Source organism: Otolemur garnettii, unplaced genomic scaffold (assembly GCF_000181295.1).
Source record: "Otolemur garnettii isolate 467f Iridium unplaced genomic scaffold, OtoGar3 scaffold00005, whole genome shotgun sequence".
NCBI classification, from domain to species: domain Eukaryota; kingdom Metazoa; phylum Chordata; class Mammalia; order Primates; family Galagidae; genus Otolemur; species Otolemur garnettii.
Genome location: NW_003852400.1, coordinates 47,015,244 through 47,042,040, shown reverse-complemented (window position 1 = coordinate 47,042,040; position 26,797 = coordinate 47,015,244).

Here is a 26,797-nt window from a genome sequence, read left to right as displayed (position 1 = left end):
AATGAGCAACTCCTGATAAATGCTAAAGTGAATTTAACTGAATTCTGAAGGAAAAATAAAAAGAAAAGGAAGAGCCAGAATTTTGTATAATTCTTGAAGAGACATACAGGATTATCAGTGGTTTCCTAACAGGATCCCCAATTTAAGGAATGTCTAGATAAATTGGCAAATTATTGAGAAATCTTACCTTTTCTCACAAGAAAGGTTACTAAGTATTAATTATCAATCACTGCAATGTATAATCCCCATTTATCTTTGACTAGTTACACAATTTAGGGACAATTTTATTCCATAATATCATTTCTCTTGTTGAGGAAAAAAATGTTCGTAGACCTTTATAATTTTTTTCAAAAATTTTAAAATATTTTTTAAGTCCTTAAAAAAATCAAGTAAAATCTTTATTACTTGGAAAATTTTAATTCTTAAAAGTTGATTCTTTATATACGTACCTGAAAATTTGATGATTTATAAGTGATAAATTAAATGGTCACAGTATATTCTTCTGAATATATTGAAGGATCTCTCCCTATATCAAAGTGAAGGAAAAATGTAACAGGATATTTATTTTTAATATGTATTCCTTAGGCCATCAGTCACGAGTACATTGTATTCACACTCACACAAAAATGTGCAGTCTCTTCATCTTGTAGAGTTGTAGGTAGTGAAACTCTATCCAAATATCCAAATTCTTTCCTCTTCCCATGTAAAGATGGGGAGAAGGAGGGGAAATTTTTAGAATCAACAAATAACTTCCTATTTTAGATCCCTACAGAACTCTAGGCTTCTAGTAGCCAAAGGCTGGGTATAGACATTGCACATTTACTATGTAGCCAGTAGTTTATGCTGTTGTTTGAACAATATTCACCTTGTCTTGGTGAGGCTGTCAGGTGAGCTCACTTTATAACTCCCTCACTCCCACAGGCATCCAGCTCCTACCCTTTGCCCCACCCAACTCCAGAAGCTCTATCTTCCCCACTATGGTAGGAGGTTCCAGCCTGGTCTTATCCTTCCATAAGGCTAGTAATCTTATTATAGATCTACCTGGCACCATGTCAGGAAGTGGGATCCTTTGTCTATCTCTATCTGTGTTTGTGTAGTGAACTGAACCCCACAAAGACTCTGCTCCTTAATGCAGAACAGAATTTTAGTTTCCAACCTTCATAAGTCCTTTTAACACATTTACATAGCAAATTCATCCCCATAATTTTTCTCTTTGGAGAGCTTTTGCTACATTCAGAATACTAAACAAAAAATAAAGAATATAATCCAATAAAAAGATAATTTTATTATGACAGTTTTGAAGATTGGTCTTCTGAATAACAAATAGTTAATGCTAATTTGGAACTTTGAAATTCATGAACGATGTTCTTAAGTCTGATGTCACTTGATTATCTATTCCTTGGCGATATTAATTCAAACAAGGCAGTGGAAACAAATACACTGTGATCTTTATGTTTAGTTTCTGCATACATTAGTCCCTGTGATGAGAAAACAGCCTTCTTTTTCCTTAGACAGTATGTTCTTTTAGCATTTAGACTAATGTTCTCCTTAAGGCTTACAAATAATTAATTTTCATTTTATCTAACTACCCTAATGTGATTGTCTATTTTCTCAAGAATGAGACTTTTTTTTTCTTGGCAGCTATGCATCACATTTATCGGTTCTCTTAGTTTGTTTGTTTTTTTTAAGACCCAAGAAGACATTTAGCAAGAAAAAATTAAAAACAGATACTGTCAAGTAAAATTCTGATATGTATGCAAAGAATTTCCCAATCATGCGTTGTCAAAGAACACATCCTAAAGAGAAAACAGAAAAGTTGAAACTACTGAATCACAGTACAAGAAAACTGGGCAATGTTTTGTTATTAAGCCAGTGACATCTTTTACACTTTCCTGCCACAAAGGAAAGGAAGCATCATGTTTGGTTCTAACTTAAAATATGTTAAACAAGTTCTTTCCCAAATTTGCTTTGTAATTATACAATCCTGTCTCACAATTTCTTTGAGCTCGGAAAATAAAGTAGCGGCAAGTACTTATAATTTTTATTATGTATAAAAATGTATAATGTTTTCTCACCTCATCTGCCTTTTTTATCCTTTTTTATCATTTGTGAATGATAACAAAACATAGGGATAGTAAGAAAACCTAAAGCATAGTTTTAAATTTTTAGCTCAAAGTATGGGAGCCCTATCGTTATTTTTAAGCTCAAACATCTCAAGTTAAGGAGAGGAGATTTCTCAGGGAATTCTGAAATGGAAGTATGGAAGTGGTCTGTGAAGTGGCACCAATTGAGTAATTTTCCTGTTTCTCAGTTTTCAAATAGGTATAGTGGGATAAAGGAAGTATTTACCAGATGTTCTGTAAACCACTGGAGATTTTTAAAACATGGAGTTTAGTTTCCCACTGTTTAGCAGCCTGTGGTTTAGGTGGGACTGAATGCCTTGCAAACCCTACTAATAGATATTTCAAACTGGCCTAGGACAACAAATACATGAAATCCTCTGGCTGTAGTGTTTGAGTCAATGTAGAAACTCAAAGGGAGCCCAGAAGGCCGCACAAGACTATTCAGTGGTGATTAGCATAGGGGGTGCACTGTCCCCTGCTGGAGCTGAGCTAGTGAGAACAGCAAGGTGAATAGTGGGTCACGTCTGCATCTTGCAAACAACTTGGTAAAAACAGTAAAGAGAGGCAGAAAGAAATATCAAGGCTTTCCCCCAAATGCATGCTCTATGTAGGCGTTGAAGCCGACACACTCCTTCTGCGTTCTGTTACTTGCGGGTGATGCATCTTTACCACGCACTGAGCAAGGACTGTAGACCATCCATCTGAACTGGCGGGTGCTTTCCCAGACTGAACGCCTTGTCCTTTTTTCACTTTTGTGTGGTCCCTCCACCCTACATACTTCTCCTTATGAAAGCGCCCTTGTATTGATGGACAGGTGTTTTTAAATTTAGTAATGTAGATGGCGTCATTCCCCTTATTAATTTTAATGTATGGCTATAGCTAACATGCTTTATGACACTAGTAATTTTCAGGGGAACACATACATAAAATATATATAATGTATGTAATTACTATACTCTATAATACATACAATATGTATTATATGCTCTCTTCCTATATGTGTGTATATGTATACATAAATACACACACTTTTACTTGGATATTAAGTTTTACTTTTTTTCTCAAACAACAGTAATTTTAATTCCTTCTATTGTCTAGATGTATGCTTAGCATCTTTTAGTTCTTATAGATGCTTAATATTTAATTAGGAATGTACCTATATTATTTTGTATGTTATCAGTTTGTATATTATATACACATATTTATAGTCTTTGTTTCAAAAGGACATAGTGACATAATTGATACAAATTTTGAATAAGGTATACAGATTAGAAATAATATATCACTGTAAATCCTGATTTTGATGATTCACTGCCATGTTAAGCAATGTCCTTGGCTTTAGGAAAACACACTGATGTAGTCAGGAACTAAAAATTCTGCCTTGGGTTTAGAAAATAACTCTTCTCCAACTTTTGTTCTCCACTTTGGCTCTTTCAGAGAAGAGCCAAGAAAGATAAAAGAGGGAAAGAGACATTAGGTCTTTTGTAACTGGTGATAGTACAATTTGCATTGGTGCTTTCTGGGCTCTGTGGTTTCAAGAGAGAATAGGTGCTCTTTTTGCTTCACTGGAAACATTCCTGCATTTAGACCATTTGAGAGTGCTTCTCAAAATACAGGTTATGCATTTGCACCCAGATGGCTAATTATATTTCTTTCTTCAGTGCCTGGGAAGTCAGTACTTCAACCGGTATCCTATATTACATCCCTCTTCCAAGGGAAAGATTTAATATGCCTTCATAATCTTTGGCGAGGCTTAGCTTTGGTCCTGGGAAATATGAATAAATCCTTGGAATTGACAAAATCCCAGAAGCTAGGACTTCCCCAATGCAGCCTCATGTCCTCACTCAAAGTATCTGGCTATTCTGCTTTTTAATTGAGAAATTTCAAGGTCCAGGGTAGTGTTCAGGGTTTGTATAAGTTCCCTCTTTGTGAGCCCCTACTCCCTCTCTGCATGGTGGAGAAATAGAATGCCATGCTGCCCCAACACACTTGCCCCTGGGTAAATTGCCTTTCTCAAACTTTTAGCTCTTTTTTCTTTCCAACGTGAATTCTTGATTCATGATCTCATAGCCTCTGCCTTATCTTTTATAAATACCGCATAAGATGCCTGCTGTCTTCTTTGAAATCTGAGAGTTAACCATCTATTTTTGTCATTGTTGGCTTTCTGTCACCTTAGCTAAAACAAATGACAAAGTTCCATTTTAGCATCCTACTGTTTGCATTACAGTAATTCTGGTCTGAGAGCACAGTGGGATCTCTTGTGAGTTGAAGTTGTATATGTGTTAGAAAATGGTCTAGAGTGGTTACTTTATATTGACATATTTGTTTTCACATTTTAAGTGCATCAAATATTGTTTATATTATGTCTCCTGAGGTTTGGTGTTTGTCCTATTTTTGTTGCCAATGATGAGAAATACGTCTGTATTTATTGTTTTTGCAGTTTATAGTCTTAACAACTTTCTAGTTTTCCAAAATTTAATAGCAACATATGGATTGATTAGATTACATAGTCTGGTGCGGTGACTCACACCTATAATCCTAGCACTCTGGGAGGCCCAAGTGGGTGGATTGCCTCAGCTTAGGGGTTTAAGATCAACCTGTGCCAGAGCAAGACCACATCTCTACTAAAAAATAGAACAACAACAACAACAACAACAAAAAAAACTAGCTGGCACTGTTGTGGGCACCTGTAGTCCCAGATACTTGGGAAGCTGAAGTAAGAGGGTCATTCGAGCCCATGAGTCTGAGGTTGCTGTGAGCTCTGACTCCGTGAGACTCTACCCATGGAACAAAATAAGACCCTCTGTCTCATAAAAAAAAAAAAAAAAGATTTACATACTTAAACTGATGTGGATGGCAACCTAAAATTATCATTGTTTTTATTTATAAATTGAAATATCAAAAACTTCTTCTATTTACACCAAAAAAGATTGTTGCAATCAATAATTGTGAAGTTATTATTTAACAGATTCCCCCATTTCTTTTTATCCTGCCAAGATTTAGTATTGTCACTAGTTGTTATTTTTATATTCTGTTACTGTATAGTGATAGTTCATTACGGCCTTCCTTTGTATTTCCTGAGGACCAGTGATGCTGAGCTTCTTCTCATGGGTTTGTTTGTCCTCTGTAAATCTTCCTTGGTGAAATATTTTCTTTTCATTTTGACCATTTTCTCTTTGGATTGTTATTCATTTTATTTTCAGTTGAGCATTGAGAGTTTTCTGTGTTTTCTAGATATGAGTCTGTTATTACCTTTGCAAATATTTTTCCAACTCTATAGCTTGTTTTACTTTTTAAAATCCTCTTAATAGAGTTTTCCACAGAGAAAACATTGATAATTTGATGAAATCCAATTTACCATCTAATTTATAGTGCTTATTCTTAATATAATGGAATAAGAATGGCACTGTATTTCCATTGTGTCTCTATTAAAAACACATTACCTAAAAAAGAAAGAAAAAAAAAATGACGTCTTTTTTTTTATGAGAAAAACATCTGACAAATTCAAATTGAGGAACCAAATTTCTACAAAATACTTGACTTGTGCCTCTCAAAACTGTCATGGCCATCAAAAACAAGACTGTGAAACTGTCATAGTTTATAGGAACCTAAGAAAACATAAGTATTAAATATAAGGTGATGTCCTGGATAGGATTCTGAAACAGAAAAGCTAAAATCTGAAGGAAAAGCTTTAGGACAAATGCCAAGGAAATTCAAATAAAGTATGAACCTTAGCTGATAACAATGCATCAGTATGTGTGCATTGTTCACTATGGCAAATGTACTATACTACTGTGAATGTTAATAATAGGCAAGACTAGGTGTGAGATACACAGGAACCCTCTGTATTGTTTATACAAAATTCTGGAAATCCAAAACTCTTGTAAAAGTACAAAGTTTATTTAAAAAATAGAAAAGTAACTGCAACTTAAAGGTTAAGTAAATTGCTCAGTGCCACCAAGATGAGAAATAAATGGAACCGGGATTTGAATGTAAGTCTTGAGAACTAAAGTCTCACCAGGATTCTACAGGAACGAGGTAATGCAACTATGGCCTTCCATGTCTCTTATGTACAATTACAACTAACTTAATTCTAAAAATAAATAATACTCTGTGGCATAGATCTATTTACCAGAAAAGTCTGGCTGTTTAAAGCCATCTACAAGATAACTTTCTTTGTGCCTTCAAGGAAGTTATTTGATTAAGAAAATTACACAAGTACACAGAAGCCAGGTCTCCAAAACATCAGAATGTGAGTAGAAAAGTGAGAAATGTTTTGTAGAAAACATTAATTCTGTATTTCTATTGGCAGTGTATGAAGAGTGAATAATATATATATCTATCTATCTATTATATATGTGTATATCTATTATTTATGTATCTATTATATGTCTGTGTATATATCTACATATACACATATATATTCAATTTGAATTAAGGGATTATCTTGTAATTTTCTGTCAATAAATATTGAACAAATATTTAAAGAATATTGGCTAAATACTCTAAATTATTAGTTTCGCTAGTCACCAAATCATTATTCTGCTTGAAGGTTTTTATTCTTTTGTCTCTCTCTGGTTCTAGGCAAGCTCTTGTACTATTCAATTGCATTAATCTTCCCCTCTAGGCATAAAACAAGGCTAATTTCTCCTTTTCTGAAATTTTCTTTCCTCTCCATATTTATTATGACTCCTTTCTCCCTTTTCTATTCATTACTGCCCTCTCCCCTCCCTTACACATATTCCCGCTATTAAAACCTGCTATCGGCAAACCTAAGCAGTAGAAAGTCTCTGATAAACCAATTAACACCAGGGTGTAAATTGCTGGCATAGCCCAAAATGTGTTAAGTAGTTAGAAATATTTGCATGTTAATAAAGGGCAGAGCCTTTCCCCCAAAGGCTGAAGTTTTAAAGAGGAAATGTTAGCAATAGGAAAATAGGAATACTTGAATTAGGGCCTGTCCTGTTCCACTTTATTTTTGTCCATATCAACAGATAGGTACTGAGCAACAAACATGTGACCGATTATGAGGATTCAGAGATATGTAAGATACAGCGCTGGGCTTCCAGTAAGCACAATTCAATGGTGGAAGTCACTATAAGAGAACATAAGAAGTGCCATAAAAAATAGAGAAACACATGAATGAGCCTGTAAAAGAATGGAGAAAGGCAAATAATTCACCTTGGAATCAAAGTAACTTTCCCAGAATATTTACAGACTAAACAGCCTTGTCTGTGTAGGCTACTGGCTACTTACCAATAGCCTTGGTAAGTATAGCTAGAGTTAGGGGGAGCCAACCTTGCATTCCTGGGATCAATCCTACTTGAGCATAATGTATTATCATTTTTATATGTTATTGGATTGCCTTGGCTAAAATTTAATGAAGTTTTTCCTCCAGAGTCATAATAAATATTGGCCAGTGATTTTCTTTCTTTTCAATGTTTCTGTCCAGTTTTGGCATGTCAGTGTCACTGGCTTTCTCCTGGTAGCTTTAGAATTTGTACTATCCCTCTTCAACTTATCACAGGCTACCTTCAATGGTATTCTACTTCACATACAAACTTCTGGGTGGTAACAAGAATCAGATTCATTAACATTTATAAACCGTTTTGAATAACACCTAACACATCTTTTTAAAATAATTTGCCTTTCATCCATAGAATGTAATCTTTAAGAAAAGGTATCTTTCTTTGTTTTGTTCGCTATTGCATTCCAAGTGCCTAAATCATTTTGTTTGATAATTTAAATCAGTGCTTTGGTGTCAAAGGCACTGACACATGCAATGCTGAGGGAGCAATATGTTTTATAATTTCTCTGTTTGAATCCTTACTATCAGTCATCATACCATGATGTGGTGAAAATGGACTTAGTCCTTTTCCAATTTGAGAAACTGGTCCCTTAGGAAAACTGAAAGCTACATAAAAAAAAAAAATGTTTCAAAGAATTACTTTTCTTGGTAGGCTTATGCTTTGGTTTATCTTTCCTTGGATTTGGCTTTTATTGCCTTTAGAATGGAGTTTGAAATAAGACCATATGCCCTCTCAAAAGGGTCTACTTTTGAGATCCTAAGCCTTTCTACTACAATGTAGAGGACCTTGTAGTACTTATAATGTGCACACCCTAACTGACACAAATTCTAGTTAATTTTAAAATATTACTTTACCTTCTGTTCTCTACCCCTTCATCTTCCACCTTCACACCAGGACTACAGCCTATAGATACAGTGATATCTTGGAATCTGAACCTAATCCGTTCCAGAATCCCATTTGAGTTCCAAATTGTTCAAGTTCCAAGATAATTTTTCCCTTTTAAAATAATAGAAACTGGATAATACCTTCCTGAGTCCCACAAACTTGAATTTTAAAAATGATTTTAACAGTAAATATACAGGATTTTAAGGTAAAATATTAAATAATAATATCTGAATAAAAATATAAATTAATAAAATTAAAAATATAAACCTAAAAATATAAAGACCTGCTTGGTCACAGTTGAACATTTGGTTGGAAACATACCCGTCACTGTTCACAAACTCCTTAAACTCCTTTAAAAACTTTTTGCTGCTTCAGAAATTAGTATGAGGTTACAATATTTAGGTTACATTGTTCTCATTTCAGGGTAAAGTTCCATTTGTAGAAGAGCCCCTCACCAAGACAGCATATTATACACCCTCACAATGTGCACATTAGGTGAAATCTCACCTCATATCCTTCTTCTTTCTGCTATATGTCTTCCCCCCTCCCACTTTCCTCTGCCCCAGAACCGATCTATAATAGTGTTTTATTGTTCTTAGGAACATATAATTGTTTATATATTGAGTTCATATTAGTATGGAGTATGCTGGATAGTTATTTTTCCATTCTTGCAATACTGTACTAAGAAGAATGTATTTCAACTCCATCCAGGTTAATGTAAAAAATGTAAAGTCTTCATCTTTTTAATGGCTGCATAATATTCCATGGTATACATATGCCAAGGTTTGTTGATCCATTCATGAGTTGATGGGCACTTAGGTTGCTTCCATGACTTGGCAATTATGAATTGAGTCTCAACAAGTAGTCTAGTGCAATGTCCTTATGGTAAAATGATTTTTGTTCTTCTGCATAGATACCTAGTAATGGCATTGCAGGGTCAAATGGAAGGTCTAGTTTTAGATCTTTGAGAATTCTCTTTACTTCTCTCCAAAAAGGCTGTATTAGTTTGCAATCCCACCATCAGTGTAGAAGTGTTCCCTTCTCTCCACATCCATGCCAGCATCTGGTGTTTTGGGACATTGTGATATGGGCTAATCTTGCTGGGGTTAGGAGATAGATACAGATATCACCTAACACCTACTGACTTTAAAATCCTCCTTTTGAGCACTCGTATCAGTTGTGCCTTTCACTAAATCGTCATGAAGGACCTTGGCTTTCTCACAAATTATGGTCTCAGAAATCACATCACCAGCCAGCTGTTTTTCATTAATCCAAACTAAGAGGAGTTTTTCCATTTCTTCTATACTTTTTGACTTCCTAGACATCAGTGTCATAACCCCTTTCACCACATCAGCTGCTTTGAAAGCTTCTTTATTTTTTAAAATGGTACAATTTAGGCATCCTCAACATAATAGGGAAATCAGCCACATGTATACCACTTTCATGCTTAGTGATAAGATAGTTCTTAAATTTAATGGTAGCTCTAACAGCTTTCCTTTTACCCTTATTATCTTCACTACATTTTTTAGGACCAATGACAAATATACTTAGTTGTTATATAAAAAAAAAAAAAATCACAAAACAAGCACAAAAGCATAAAATTAGCAGCAAAAATCAAACAAGATGCTTTCATTACAGCTCTTAACAACAAACTAAATGACAGAGTGGCCCCAGTCCTGGGGAAGCATAGGCACAAATCACATGAGCAACGTGCTGGGCATTCAGATTCCAAAGCAGCATTCACATTCTGGGCAAAGGATGCTTGAATTTTTCGTTAGGATTCCAAGTTGTTCGAGTTCTGGGGTCATTTGGATTAGGGGACAATACTGTAACTGCATTATTAATTCTTACCTAGAATAAACCTTGCAAGAGTTAAAGAAATAAATTGGCTTTTGAAAAGTGATAGCATTCATGTCTTAGATTTCCCAGAATTAGACATTGGTGTTCTGGTACATAAGTCGGTTTCAGAATAATTTTAATTACAAAAGTCATTCAAACAATATATCAGAATTAGTGGTCTATTTACTCCCTGCTGATGAACACAAAGGCAAGAGATTGGTATCACAAATCTAATTCTCAAAAGAATGGAGGGAAGGGAAGGGAATGAAGAAAGAAGGGAGGAAGGAAGGAAGGAAGAGAGGAAGGCCTGGAAAGGGAAGGGAAGGAAAAAGGGAGGGAAAGGAGGAGGGACAAAAAGTGAGGAAAAATCCCATAGCAAGTCTAGTTTATAAGTGAAAATAAAGTGGTAAACGGTTAACTGCAAGCTAAGACATTCTTGCAGTTCATTTAGTCATTGAAAAATGAACAAGAACAAACATGGATAACAGATAGCAGACTGACAGCAGACTGTCAGCTCGTACAACTTTCATCTTGCCACTTGGGCTTTTCCCCAGAATTCTTATATTTTAAAAACATTATACTTAGATGACTAGGACAGTATGTTTGACTAAACATACTAACACCTTCAAAGGAATCAACTAGGTAGGTTTAGCACCTATTCAAAATTTAAGTAACTTACTTTTATCGTAGAGATACAGTGAATATGTTGAGTGGTGTATGTGTGTTAATGGCATTTAGAAACAATTCTCATTGCCAAATATTATTTGAACAATGGTTATTTTTCATCACTCATCTAGCAGAATCCATAAACTAAATATTGAGATTATGGCCCATGACCTTATGGTAACTCACTTTCTGTTCTGCCAGCATCTTGCATTTTGAACATTAGTCTCATTCATGTAAGTGCCACCTTCCTAAGCCAAGACTTCCATTAGGTCAAGATTAATGTAACTAATGAGCATTCTGTGCCTGTGTTTAAAAATCTCCCCACCCTGTCATTTGTACTCCCCTTTTGTGATCTGTCATTATGACATCTTTGAGATAGTGGATGTGGAGCTGAGTTTAGAAATCCTGTCATGGGACTGATTCTCCTTTCTCTCTCCCACCTCGCCCCATCAGCCCCCACCCCCAGGAAAGAATTTATGACTGTGACATTTGCGTAAGTTAACAAATTCTCCTCAAGAACTTCTTAGGAGGAGATATAATTACTCAAAAGTTGTAAGCACTGACCTTGATTACCAAGCTTCCTGGTTATTCTCAAATCCTTCCTTCTGGTACTTGGACACGGTAATGAGAATAGTTACTACTTCCTCCCAGAATAAGCCTGACTAATTGGGAAGTTTACAAGATTAATTGGAATGAAAAAAAAGATTAATTGCAATGAGTTTTGCAGAATGCTTGCCCTAGAAATGATCAAGAACTTAGTAAAATAAATACATTTTTTGAATTGTAATCCATTGAGAGTTTAAAGCTACATTGCCAATATCTCTACTTTACTATCTGTGAGGATACATGCCATTTTAAAAGGCAGTAAATTAGATAGCAGTTGCACATTGTTGAACTAATTATTTGATACAATTAGAGTAAGCACTTTCTAAAAATGGCAGGCAAGTATGTACAGAAAGTCATGAGCAAACTCATTTAAATTAACTTTCAAATATACAGCCTAATTTTTCTGGACATAAATTAGCAATCTTATACTTTTCCTTTTCTTCCAGTCTTTCTCAGCCTATCTCCTCCTTTGGCGATTTAAGTGTTGAGGGTTAATGTAGAAATTGTGTCTATTTTCTTCAAAATGTAAGGCAACCAATTCTCCTGGAATTCACCCCGGAAGTCCTGATTTCTGGGTCTAGTTATCTCTCTTACAGAACTCAGATGCTGGAATGATAGAAAGGAAAAGAGAAAGAGAAGAACAAGAAGGCCTTATCAATCCTTACACATTTTTTACCATTTCTCACTTGCCCTTCTCATTATAAAAACTCATGGAACACAAGTTTATCTAAAACCCTAAACCATGGATAAGTTCAGTGTGAAATGGAAGGAATTTAATAATTATCACAAAACAAGATGTTCCATTACACATCTATTGCTACAGGTTCTTATCATTCTACTGATCCCCAATCTCCCTCACTTTCTTCCATTTACCTAATATATTAATATGAATTCAAAGTAAGATACAGTTCAAAAGTTAATTCTACAATGTCTTACGTATTTACCTAAAAAATGCATGGTTAAATGTCTCCTTGTTTCAATGGGATTATAGCTTATGGGGATGAGGGTATATTGTTCATAGTACTGGCATGGTGTAACTAATTAACATATGTAGGCGTTTAATTGATTGTTTTTTTTAAATGGAAGGTCAAGTGGACTTAGCACAGTGTAAGATATAATACTTTCTATTTTCTACCTCATATACTTAAAAGTATTTCTTGGTCGTTACAGAAGTTAGGAGCTTACAGAAGTACAGTTATCCCATGGTATCCTTAGAGAATTAGTTTCACAACCCTCATAGGGACTAAAATCCATGAATGCTCAAGTCTGTTATATAATAGTATTTGTATTTTTCCATACATCCTCCAATATACTTTAAATCAACTCTAGATTACTTATAATAATCAACATACTACTCAAGAATTACTGTGGAGTTGCTATGTAGTTGCTAAAACAGTATTGTTTTTATTTGCATCATTTTTAGTAGACTTCCATTTTTATGTTTTTTCCCCCAAATACTTTCCATCTGTGGTTAGTTGTATCCTTGGCTGCAGACCCCATGGATTCAGAAGGCCAACTGTACTCAGTCAGAAGAAAACTGTGCAATGTGTTTCTTTCTAACTCTAGATCTTGAGGAGGAAGGATAAATAGTCTGTGGTGGGAAGAAATTCAACTTAGCCAGAGATCTCTTTGTATTGTGAAATGTTTCCCATAGTTCTAGTTATACATTATGCCTTATATATATTATGTACATTAGCTTCAAGGTTAATTTAAGTTTTTATACTAAGAAGCAATAAAATGAACAGTAACTGATTTCAAACTTTTCTTTAGCCCACTGACGATAAAAGCCCAATATTGAGTTTTGAATGTTAGCACTATAATTAAATTATTGGCAACTGGAAGATCCATATTAAAGTTTTATCAAACTATCTATTAGGCCTCTGACCAGAGTTTTTTAAATGACATCCATTTGCAAATCAATTAAATTAACTGTTCAGAATAACTTATGAACACTCGGCAGACCTTTAATGAAGACTCAAGGATAAATATTTCTTAAGGACACTATTTTAAGACATAAACACATTAATAATTAGTGTTATAATAGAGGGCCTTCTCTTCAGGCTAAAAAAATATCAGGAAGTCAGGTCCATGGATAGTGTATATTTTCATTCGGGAAGTGAGAGGATATGACCGTTTAAAAAATTCCCACCTTTCTTTTATTATTTAACAGTTGATGTATTTTAATGTGCATAATTTCACACTGGCTTGATTTTCTCTGGGATTATTTTTATTGTCCCAAGCTGCCTGCATGGGTGTGAAATTATGTATTACATCTGGTAAAAGATTGATGATTCATACCTAAACTGTTTTGCCTGATTAGAGCAGGTTTCTCCTAGCTTAAACTTCTATTTATTCATTGCCCTTACAAGGTTGCCTCATGAGATTAGCCATACACCCTTTCCAGTATTTTAAAAGGAAATTTTTTTGGCAATCTAAGAATAAGAACCTAAAATCTACTGGATTTTTCTATGACCCCCAGAAATGTTGGACAACACATAGACCCCCATTGTGTACTTCAAGCTGCCACTCCACTTTTTAAATAAAATTTCTATCATTCCATCGTTTAATTTTATGATTTTCCCCTGTATCCTTTGTCAATTTGCATATGTATTGGAATGAATATTTAGTTACCCTATAGAACATATTCAATCCTAAGAGTTCTTCAGTTTTATAGCTCTCACAAAAAACATTGTGCAAATTAAAATCTTCATATGTGTATACATGTTTAAGAGTCCTAGATACTGTCAAAAGTAATCACTTTGTCATTTGTTAATATAGTTCTGGGTTTTTTGCATTTACTTCAATTTGGGTCCCTGGAAGTTTGTTCTTTGTGTTTCCAGATTACTATAGAGTGTCTATAAAGTTTGTGTGCAATTTATTGTATTAAAGGAGTTGTAATATAATTAGTTATATTAAAGGAGTAAAGAATGGCAGGAGAATAAGATGGGAAATCATTGGAAACCCTGTGTTTTCTTGGTCCTTAATCTACCATCTTTTTTTCTTTAGTTTAACTCCAATTAAAGAATCCTCACACATAGCCAATTATCAGGATCACCTTTAAAGTTCCAAATTATCAATTCAGCACCTTCCCTAAAATTTCAGGTGTGGTGTGTTTGTTTCATATGAACCTTGACATTATCTTTGAAAGAAATAATCATGATCTGAAGAGCAAAACTCCCTATGCATTCTCCCTTGCATTATTAGACAATAATGCACAGTGGTTGTTCAATAAATATTTGAATTAATAAATTAATAAATAAGAAATTTCAGTATTTACCTACTCAACAACTGTTATAGCTATAATTCTTCCAGATATTTGAAAAATCAAGTGGGATGAGAAAAGAAATAGGGCCAGTTTCTTGACCTTAGGAAGATACCCACATTAAATCATTAAACAGCAAAAGGTAGCATTTGATTAATTACCAAAACACTACATGGAAGTGCTAGAGCTGATCAGAGAATAAAAAATTAAAGAGGCCAAAAAAGTTACACTCATTCATTTTCATATTGTTATTGAACACTGTGGGGCTAGTTTGGGGAAATCAGAGATGGATAAGACAGAGTGCTCGATCTTTAGACATTCTCCGGCTAGTGTAAGATAAACATTTCTGGAGGGTTCAAACCCAGCCAGGGACCTGCAAAACAATAATGACAACAACAACAACAGCAACAACAAAAATAGCTGGGTGTTGTGATGGGCACCTGTAGTCCCAGCGACTTGGGAGGCTGAGGCAAGAGAATTGCTTGAGCCCAAGAGATTGAAGTTGCTGTGAGCTGTGATGCCATGGCAGTCTACCCAGGACAACAGAGAGAGACTCTGTCTCAAAAATAAATAAATAGATAAATAAAATAAAGTAATAATGATATTATATCAACAGGACTTTATGTGACCTCACAGGAAAGAATGATTATTTATGTATATGGTGGTAGTAGTAATGTTCAAGGAAAAATTCACAGAATAAGCAGTGCTAGACATGAATCGGGTTATTTTTTAGAGCACAAGGTCACTTACACTTCAATATTGCTAGATCTCAGATATTAGGCAACTTTGTACACAAAAATTTTTCTCTACTATTGAAGGTAACTTAAGCATTATTCTGACCTTTATAGTTTTGGAAATGTCAGAGGCGGTACCTGATATTCCAAACTCTTACACATAAGTAAGTTATTGCATCCCCTCTAAAGATCATTTGAAATATCTTATAATTTAGTTGTAATCAAGATCATTCCATTTTGAAAGAAATTTAGAATGCTAAGTTTGTTTTTTAACATAATTTCTTGCTTATTCAGAAGAGTCAGATTGGTCAATGAATTAAGTGACAATAAATATGAGGAGAGAAAATGTATTCTGAGACTAGATGTAGACTATAAAAAATCTAACTTAAACAAGATAAGCTAACATATATCTTTATACGTCAGACATAATTAACCCTGCTGTTTTTAGTGGCTATCATGGCACACATTTTCAGAAAATTACTTTTTAAGCATTTAATTTATTACTCTAAGAATTCAACCCCTAAAAACTTTTCAGACATCCTAACATCTCATGCAGGGGAAGCTTCACATGCCACAAGCAATCATATTAGTATAGCTCGAAAAGGGTCATGTTGGGGTGAAGTGATGAGGCTACCTTAGAAACAGAAATATTTCCAAAATGGAAGTATTCCATTATCATAATCAGTATTGTGTACATGTGCCTCATGCTCGATGGGATAGTAAAAGCACATTACTCTATATCCACGTTTAACATATTAATTGTATTAATGCAATCTGTCTCCTCAATACAGCTTTCCCTGTCTTGAATAAAGTCAGAATACTTAGAACGTGTAAGCTATCTGCTTAGATGGCAGAGATAAATCAGAGTAAGATAGAATGCTTTATTTAGATAGAACCTCTTGAGTCTTTATTTTTGAATATTTTTAAGAATAAGTTTGGAGGCCAGGTGTAGTGGCTCACACCTTTAATCCCAGGACTTGGGAGACTGAGGTGAGTGGATTGCCTAAATTCGTGAGTTCGAGACCAGCTTGAGCAAAAGCCCGTTTCTAAAAAAATAGCCAGGCATTGTGGCAGGTGCCTATAGTGCCACCTACTTGGGAGGCTGAGGCAAGAGGATCACTTGAGCTCAAGAGTTTGAGGTTGCTGTGAGCTAAGATGCCACAGCACTTTACCAAGGGTGACCAAGTGAGACTCTGTCTCAAACAAACAAATAAAAAAGAATAAAATTGGCTATTGCATATGGAGTGTGACAAAGATAAGACGGGTGAAATAGGTCAGGCCACATAAAAGAGGCCTTAAAGGATGCTGAGATGGTTCACATTTTATTCTGTAGGTAAATGAGGAGTGGCTGAATGTTTCCGACGAGAGACGTGATAAAATTAAAGCAGGTCTTTTGTTGTGTTATTATTTTACTGAGATAACAATAAAAATAAATGTCTCCTTTCCTATAATTTATCTGATTAACCTTTACAGCAAATCTCAGTAACAGTTAAGGAAGTATCACAATCAAATATTTTAGAAGCTCCATAGTAATCACTCTAATCTAGTCTTCCTAGAAGTATTGGAAAGTTGCAGTTTTCAAATCAGGTCTCTAACATACAAGCTGTAGAGACCTTTTGAAAAATGTACTTCTAAGACAAAACTGTCTGGTAGTCTATTTTGTACTTTTCCCTATAAGGTGACATTTTAGTATAGTTTTAGATTAGAATTTGTTTTTCTCATAAGAAGGCTTATGTTATTAAGGACAAAAAATTGTAGCCTTGTATTAAAAGGAAAGGAAGGAGTTAAATGTGTACCGCTTTGCGGTTAAAGGAAAGTAATGGCTATATTATTCAGTAATGGTGCTGAGCTACCTTTTAGTTTTTGTAATGAACCATCATTGATTTTTTTTTTCCCCTCCAAATACAGGCCATTTTCGTTCTCATAATACACCAGAACAAGAATCACAGGGCCCATAATAGGGAAATGAAATTCACACATAACGCCGTCACGATGCTTTCTACAAAACAACCCCAGAATGCATTTTAGGGATGGATCTACTGATGCTAGGATTGTGTTTATGCATACAAAGCATACCTCCGGTGTGCTGTGAAATAATCTGGGAAATTACTTCTATCTGCACAGCCACTTTTAAAAAAATCGATATTTACTTGACCTTTAACAGGAAAGCTTGAATAGAAATTTTGAGACAGAAAATTATCATTTCATTTACAAGTTAAAACTGGAAGGAAAAAGGCTTTTTATTAATTGTGTTATTCTGAGGACATATTTGAAATAATGCGATCAAAAGAGAGGAGAGCTCTTGACCATTTCTAAAATGAAGGCATGATATTGGAAGTTCCTTGGCTGAACTGGGCTGGGTCACGGTCTGAGTGAACAGGGTCAGTAGCAGCTGGTCTCCCTTCAGCAAATGTCTTCAGTTCCCTGAGGTGTGAGCCTTGGGGTGGAAGGTTGCCATCAGGACCATTATGACAAGGCAAGGGCAGTGCCTGATCCAACTGTGAGTGCTAAGTAGGTCAGGGATCCATTTCTACATCTGAAGCCACAAAAAGAAAAGCAAAAACCTGGATCATCATGACTCGTTCAAACTGCATAGCCTTACATCTATGTAAGGAAAGGAGAATTGGCAGGCTGAGCGCTTTCCGCTTTGTATAATGTAGCTTGTAGACATGGATGTATCTTGTCTTTTCTCAGGAAGAAAGGGGGAGAAAAGAATCTTAATATCATCCCCTAACTGACTGAAGTGGATGACATGCCAGGAAAAGTACACTTCTATATTGGACAATGATACTTTGACCTTGGAAACTTCTGACATGGATGGGTGACTCGTGATGAAGTAGCTCACATTTATCAGTAAGTCGGATCAATTTCTTTTATTAAGACTCACCTGAAACAGCAAACAGTTTTAGTGTTTCTACAAGTAATTTGAAAGTGGTGACTTTGTATACAGTGGATTTTTTTTTTGGTCCAACAAAAATAGCTCCATGTCTATCAGGAGTCAGTAACAAGCACGAGGGAATATAAGTGACAATGGAGAAAAATTATAGCAACTGCAACACTAAATACGTAAATCTGCTGTTTTCTTACAATAACATGAAAAACTCAGACCAAAATCTGAAAGAGGGAGTAAGATATCCCAAAGCTTGCCTGAAAGGGGTGTCAGATGCTCGGCCAATAACAACATATTTGCCAGGAGGACAGTGAATTTGCTGAAAAAGATGCTTTGAGCTCCCAGAATAACATTATTCTAAGAATTCAGTTGAGTTCAAACATTATTATGGATGTAAACATGAAACAGTACTTCTTTTTGGCTAACAGTATTGTTCTGGACTTTACTTCTAGCTATAAAGTATACAGTTACGTGTTTACCCTTTGGCAGAAAAATGCCATGGTTAAGAATATAAACTGGAGCAGCCTGACTCCTTCAATTCAAATTCTTTTTTCTGGTTTTGTATTTGTTTTGTTTTATTTTCTCCTTAAAAGCTGCCCTTTTTCTGCTTTTGTTTCCTCATCAGTATGACAGAGAAAATTATACCTTCTTCGCTGTTAGGATAATTAAATGAGATAATAAAGGTAAAGAGTCTAGAACAGGGTTTGGCACGTGACAAATGTCCAGAAAGGGTCAACAATTGTTACTCAGAAGCCCAGTGCCCTAAAAGTGAGGTGCATGCATCAGGTTGAAAACTTCTTGTTCTGGGGCTTTGGGAAAATATATTTCTCTATCTAGCCTCTTGTTTTCTTCATTTTTTAAGGGTTATAGCTGTATTGTCCATGCTAATAATCACTAAAATATATGGCTGCCGAGCGCTTGAAACACAGCTCGTCTGAGTTACAAAATGCTATAACTGTAAAATGCATACCTGATTCTGAAGACTTCCCTTCCCCCCCAAAATAATGTAAAATATCTTATTAAGTAATTTAATATCTACCTAAAATATCTTATTAATATTTTTCTTGGTTACAGGTTAAAATGATAATATTTTAGCTATTCTGATAAATAAAATACATTGTTAACAATAATTTCACAAGTTCCCTTTTTATGTGTATTAATATGGCTACCAATCTTACAATTACCTAAGGGGCTCATATGATATTTCTATTCCACAGCACCGATTAATAGAATCGCAAAGTCTTTTGATCTTCAACGTATTAGAACTCCATGATTGTACATTGAAGTTAAGATGTTGGCATGGATGTGAAGAGAAGGGAACACTTCTATACTGCTGGCGGGATTGCAAACTAATACAACCTTTATGGAAAGAAGTATGGAGAATTCTCAAAGAACTAAAAGTCGATGTGCCATTTGATTCCATAATCCCATTATTAGGTATCTACCCAGAAAAACAAAGATCATTTTACGACAAGGACATTTATACTAGAATGTTTATTGCAGCTCAATTCACAATTGCCAAGTTGCAGAAGGAACCCAAATGCCCATCAACCCATGAATGGATTAATAAATAGTGATATATGTATACCATGGAGTACAATTCAGTCATAAGAAAAGATGGAGACTTTATATCTTTTATATTTACCTGGACGGAGTTGAACACATTCTTCTTAATAAAGTATCTCAAGAATGCAAAAAAAAAATTAAAGCAATATAGAAATAATTATAAGCCCACATGAATGATAAAACACACATATAGTCTAGCAAGGAGGAGGGAAAAGATGGGGACAACAATTGGTGGGAGGAGGGAGGCACAATGTGGGGGTGTTCAGCACACTCCCTTGGGTGAAGGGCTCTACTACAACTAGAACTTTACCTTGGAAGTGAGAGTAATGTAACCTAAAAATTTGTACCCTTGTATTAATTTGAAATAAAACAAAGAAAAGAAACCAAAAATAAAAATAAATTCAGAAGTATTTGTTACATATTTCTTCTAAATAAGGCTGAAAGTAAAAACGATAGACGTAGATTTTTTTACAATAATTCATATTTCAGATTTCCTTTTAAAATTTTAGGAAATTATGAGACTGTGAAATCACTATTCCTAAAGTTAGAAATGTCAAGTTTCAATTCCAAGAATCTCCCACCTTTTTTCATATCTGAAAGAAAGCTGGTAGTAACAAGCATTTTTATGACTTCAGTTAGTCACATTTTTTTTGGCAGAAGAGCACTTCAAATCCTTGATACTATGTTCCCCTTTATAGAAAAAGTTTATTGTTTATGTGAAAGTAGATTTCATTACAAAAATTCAATCTATTGAAAGGTTCTATTTAGTGAAGATGATGATTTGCAACTCTTATCTCTCACTTCCCCAATCTGACTTTAAGAGATTTTTTAATATATACCCGATATATATATTATTAATAGAACATATATCAATATATTAGTGCATGTGTGTGTTTGCGCATGTAAGAAGCACAGCAAAATCTAAGAGTCATTCTCAGCAAGTGCTTAGCTAATATCAAGACTGATGGTGATTGCGTCTATTTATTTGGTGAATTATATTTATAGATTTGTATGTGTTGAACCATCCTTGCATCTCTGGGATGGTGAATCATTTTTTTGATGTACTGCTGATTTTGGCTTGCTAAAAGTTTATTGACAAATTTTGCTTTATATTCACAAGGGATACTGATCTGCAGATTTCTTTTTTTAGTTATGTTATTTCCTCGCTTTGGTATCAAGGTAACATTAGCTTCATAAAACATGTTGGGAAGAATTCCTTCCTTCTCAATGCTATAGAATTATTTCTGCAGTACAGGTACAAGTTCCTTTATGTAGGTTTGGTAAAATTCATGTGTAAAACCATCTGGCCCAGGATTTTCTTTTAGTTGGAAGACATTTTTATTGTTCTTTCAATTTTATGGTTTGGTTGTGTTCTGTTCAGAGTTCTGTTTCTTCCATTATCTGGGGGAAGAGCATACTTATAACTTTGACTCAATGTGTACAAAAAAGAAAGTATGTAGACAAAACACGTGTACTCCCAATACATATAGTAAAATTTTAAAAAACATATTTATAATTAACTGGACAAAAGTCAAAGCTTAAAAATATTTTTGTCAAATACTTATTCCTAAAAAACATTCTATAATGAATTTCGTTTAAAGTGGTATTATGGTATTCCCAGCACTTTGGTACTGCTTAACGCATAGTGAATAAATATGCATCACAAAATGCAGAAGGTTACCACACGTTTGTTTAACCAAGTCTAGAAGGTCCTGATATCCATGGAAGGTAAGAACTGTGGAATCTATGATGTGATTTGCAGTTGCATCTAACAATATGGACATATGAGGCCTAAAGCATAAAGAACTGAACATGTGTATTAAATAGCATCATTATTTATCTTATTGTTTATTTATTTATTTATTTTGAAGGGACAGAGTCTCACTTTGTCACCCTGAGTAGAGTGTTGTGGTGTCATAGCTCACAGCAACCTAAAAGTCTTTCCTCAGCCTTCCCAGTAGTTGGGACTATAGGAACCTGCCACAGTGCCCCGCTAGTTTTTCTATTTTAAGTAGAGATGGGAGTCACTCTTCCTCAGGCTGGTCTGGAACTCCTACGCTCAAGAAGACCACTTGCCTCAGCCTCCCAAAGTGCTAGGATTACAAGTATGAGTCACCATTCCTGGTTTTTGAGTAAATACTACATACTAACTACTTCAGGAGTTATCTTTTACATAAGGGTTGTACCTGGAAAGATAGCACCTTACATTTATTTACTGTTTTCTTATTTTTAAAGAACTTTCATATGCACTACCTCACTTTATTAAGACAACTCTTTGAAACAAATAATGAAACTATTGATCTGTTTGTTCTTTACAGAATGTGAATTATTAGAGACTTTTATTTTTTATAATTTATGTAAATTTATGTAAAATCAAATTCTCTGATTTTAAATGGAGTTCAATTTTAATTTTTATTGTTTACTTAGTTAATAAAGTAAGAATTGCTCTCTCCCACATACCTTTACAATTAGAGAATGCTATTTTTCAAAGACTGTCCAAGAGCACACTGTGGCTAAGAGTTGAAAAATAATTGAACATTATTGTCCTCAACCTCCCCATTATGTAATCATTTAAATTGAGGTCTAAAAAAAAAAATTTACTTTTTCAAACTTCCCAATAACAGAGTGAGGACTTGATTTCAGTTCTCCTAACTAGTGTTCCTTAAACATTACCAATTCATTCTTTCCATAATTCATATCTAATTTGAAAAAGAAATTATGCTTTGATTCTAATTGCTTCTAGTGCCTTCATAGGATTGTCTACATCGAGGCTTTTGCAAGCATAGAAGCAGAAAACAACAACAAACTTCAGTCCATTTGAATAAAATGTTTGTCTGCATTTGAAAATAAACACATTAAAAAAAAATGCAGTTTTTTGGCTGTCATTGTATCCTCCACAGCCAAATTCTGTTGATTTGATTTCCCTAAATGTTTTTCAGCCATCATGCTTTCTTTCATCTATATCCACTGCTATAGAGGAAGTAGTGGAATTTTCCATTAGCTCTGTCTTTATTCTAAACCTCTCAAATTAAAGCTTCATACCATTGCCAAACTCTTATTCTAAAATGGCAATATTATTCAGTCACTACCACCTTTAATATATTTCAGTAATTCCTCAATGGCTAGAGGAGAAATTAAACTTCACTTCATATTTAATACCTTTTATTACTTTCCCCAAATTCCTTTTCTTTGTTGCCTGCCTGAAATTTGTCATCTTCACTGAGATTTGAGATGCAGCTCCATATGGTAATGATGCTAGCAAGCCTTTCTGATGCTTCCTGTAGATTTTGGTTACATTATTCTTTGGAACCATGGAAGATTATGGATACCTTCATCAGATAGCACATATATTGTGGTGGTATTACACTGATTTCACATAGACTTTTATCTCACTATATTATGTTGTGGATTTTTAAAAATAGTTTTATTTCCCTCATTAGAATATTGTCTCAAGGTTAGGGGCCATGTCTTCTGCTTTTTAATAGACAACTATGTTTTAATTGAATAAGTTTAGAGTGCATTTTAACACTACATAAACACAACCTGAATTTATATTCCTAGTTCCATCAATTCCCAACAAGTCTTTGGTCTCTAATCATCTTAGTTTTCTCATCTGAAAAATGGAGATTCTATCTTGTGATAAAGCTGAAAAACTGAATGCATCAGGAGATATGAAATATTTAGTATAATAACAAAATCAGATTTTGTTGTTGGGGCAGTGCCTGTGGCTCAAAGGAGTAGGGTGCCAGCCCCATATGCCGGAGGTGGTGGGTTCAAACCCAGCCCAGGCCAAAAACTGAAAAAAATCAGATTTTGTTGTTGTTGTTTGTGCTAATGAACAATGCATTAAGTAAAAGAGTTGTTCTAGTACTATACAATTTGGTTGAGTTGTAATTGTACGAAAGTCCTAAGTTAGGATTGTATTTGTGTTTTAATGCTGGATACTGGCCAAAGAGCTAAACATTTGCTCACTGCATATTTTCAGGCTTTTGTCATTGGCTCTTTGAATCAATTGACCCCATGACTTATTACAATAGATCAAAATACGTATAATTAGGTAAAGTTACCAAGAAAAGGGTTGAAATATTTTTCTTACATCATTTCCTGAATTTAGTTTCTACCAAAAGATTAGCACATTTTCAAAAGAAAAGGTACTTTAGTTCAGTTACAGTTATTAATGAGAAAAAGCTGCTCATTTCCTTGTTTTAATTTCTTCATCCATGGGCATGGTCATTCTTCCTCTCCAGCCCAAGTCTTATTCCTATTAAAACATTTATTGGAAGTTATTTTATTTTAAACACAATGGTTTGGTATAGTGAGAGATTCCACCAAAAGAAAAGTTTTGCATTTTAATAAATAATATTTTTAATGAACTAAATATGTTCTTTTAAGAGACTGGTTTTTAGAGATGAGGTAGGATATTACTTCATGATGTATACTGGGTTTGCATTAAGCATACTAAACTACAGACCATTGGAAGTATGAAAAAAAAAAAAGATTAGCACATTTTCAATATTGAAGATGTAAAATCAAAAATTGTTTTAAAACAAACATAAAGTGTTTTTTCTCAATATTTCTTAAGGTTAAGTATATCATGATTTGAAAAATAAAGTGGCACACACTTGTTTTGACAGGTTGATTATTTCTGTGATTTAAGTGATTCAACATGGACATTATCTGAAATCTTCTAGATGATGGAAGATTTCTTCTCGTGCCCATTTGACCACTTAAAACTCAATAATGAATTTCCTTGAGTGAACTCAAAAGTGGAAGCTCTACTTATGTGTTTTAAATACATTTATTCCAAAGTTGATAAAATATACAATAAACGTGGGTATAAAAATAGGGGATATCTTCAACTGCAGGTCCCATGTGTATGCTCCTTCTCAAATAAAATCAACTTATTCTCCAGGTTTAGTCACCCAGATTTGATCATGCTCATCCAGCAGACTGAACTGAAATAGCACTCTCTATATATTTAGTTTCATCATTTTTCTATATAATATTCCAACTCAGATATGCTAGTGATAAAAATAATTTTCCACTGAGCACCCAGAGTCTGCTCAAAAGTTTTTTACATAGCCTAAAGTTTGTATCAACTCTTTTTGACTTGAGAACTTTGAAGACATATTCAGAGATGCTCGTATAAGCTCCCTGGCTTGGTGCCACCAGGAGATCTATTATTCAGAATTTACTCTTTCTAGCAAAAATGGCAGAGCTCCTAGTTATCTGGACAATTTGCCAACAAGACTTAACTCCTCAAGAGATAAGGTCCAAGTTCAAGTAAATTACTTGTGCCTGAGGCTAGAATGGATATATGGGTTAATATCTGAAACATCACCAGTACTGGATCAATGGGATCCTGGAAGATGTTAAGAATGTGCAACCACCAGCATCACATACTAACAAAAAGGAAGCCAAGATGCTGAGTGAGGTGAGGCCCCTGAGAGCTAGAAGATGCCTCTTCTGGGGATCAGCTGCACCATCTGGACCTGTAATGTTTGCAGGGCAGTTACAGAGTATTTCAAAATAAGATCTTCTAATTTTAGAAGTCTTTTAGAATCTCGTTCTAAAATAGCAACTTGTAAAACTATCTAGTGAATTTCAACTTAAATGAGCAGTTTGGGTAAGACATCATAAAACAAGTTAACTCAAAATGTGTTTTTTAAGCCCTTGGTGTATCAAATGACCTTAATAGTGGCCATAGTTATATATAGTATGGATAGACAATGTCATATTCCTTTTGAAGGTGGGTTCTCTTCTGCACATACTGTTTTCCATTTGCACAGATGTGCAAAGATGGTCCCATAAAATCATGGCAAACATGAAAAATGCTCTGGTAGCAAATTCCCATCAGCACTGAATTTCTCTTTGTGCCCTTTACTGGAAAAAGTTGTTCAGGGTCAAGAGATGACAGAGAGAATGCTTTGAATGAGCCAAGAAATTAGCTCATGGCCTTTTCTGCTAAGTATACTAGCTAAAGCCTAATCTGACATATGGAAATGAAAGCCTCATTGCTTCCTTAAAGTTCCATGGGGTGCATCTTTATAATTTACTCAGTGAGAAAGCCTGAAATTGAAATTCTTAAAAGATTACTCTTTTAATTACCCCCAAGACCAGCCAAGTCTGGTTTCTAGTGCCATTATCATCTTAGACAATTGTACTTAATTCCATAGTAAGCGAATGACTATTATTCACATGAGATGAGAGCTTTGGAGAAATAATGCAAATAATCTAATAATATATGTAATGTCTTATATATAACAATAATATATACATGTTTTTAAACTCATGCCAAAAAGACTGTATCTACTTTTCTTAAAGGGCAAATTTTAATTTTAAACTCTTTCATTTGCATAAAGCACTTTCAAGTAAAAATGTGAAGGCACATGGTGCTAACTGACTGCTATCATTATGTAACTTGATAATTTTCACATTGGTTAATAACACATAATGATAGTGGTAATCAGGGCCACAGATGGATACTTATCCACATCAGGAAACACAACCAAGTTTAATTTAACTCTATAGGGAATAAGTGGCAGGGGAATTCATTCCCCCAGGAGAATTGAGAGGTGGGTAGGTAATTTCTGTATGTGATTACTGAAATACATGTATTATCTAGCATGGCTGTGGCAACTGATTTTTCATGTTTAATCACTATGCGTGATATGGAGTAATGTATTTATGGAATATTAATCTCAAAATAAGCTGTAGAATACAAGTAACGTTATGGAAAAAGCAAGGCAAACTGAGAGACTTTGAATGAAAACAATCTTTAATCCCCACATTACCCTATATTATGTGATATCTGAGAAAAAAAAAAACAAGCGTTTCTTTTCTCACTTCACTAAGAAAGATAGCAAAAAGAAAACCAGGATGTGGTGATCATGTCTTATATAATGAAGCTGCTTGCA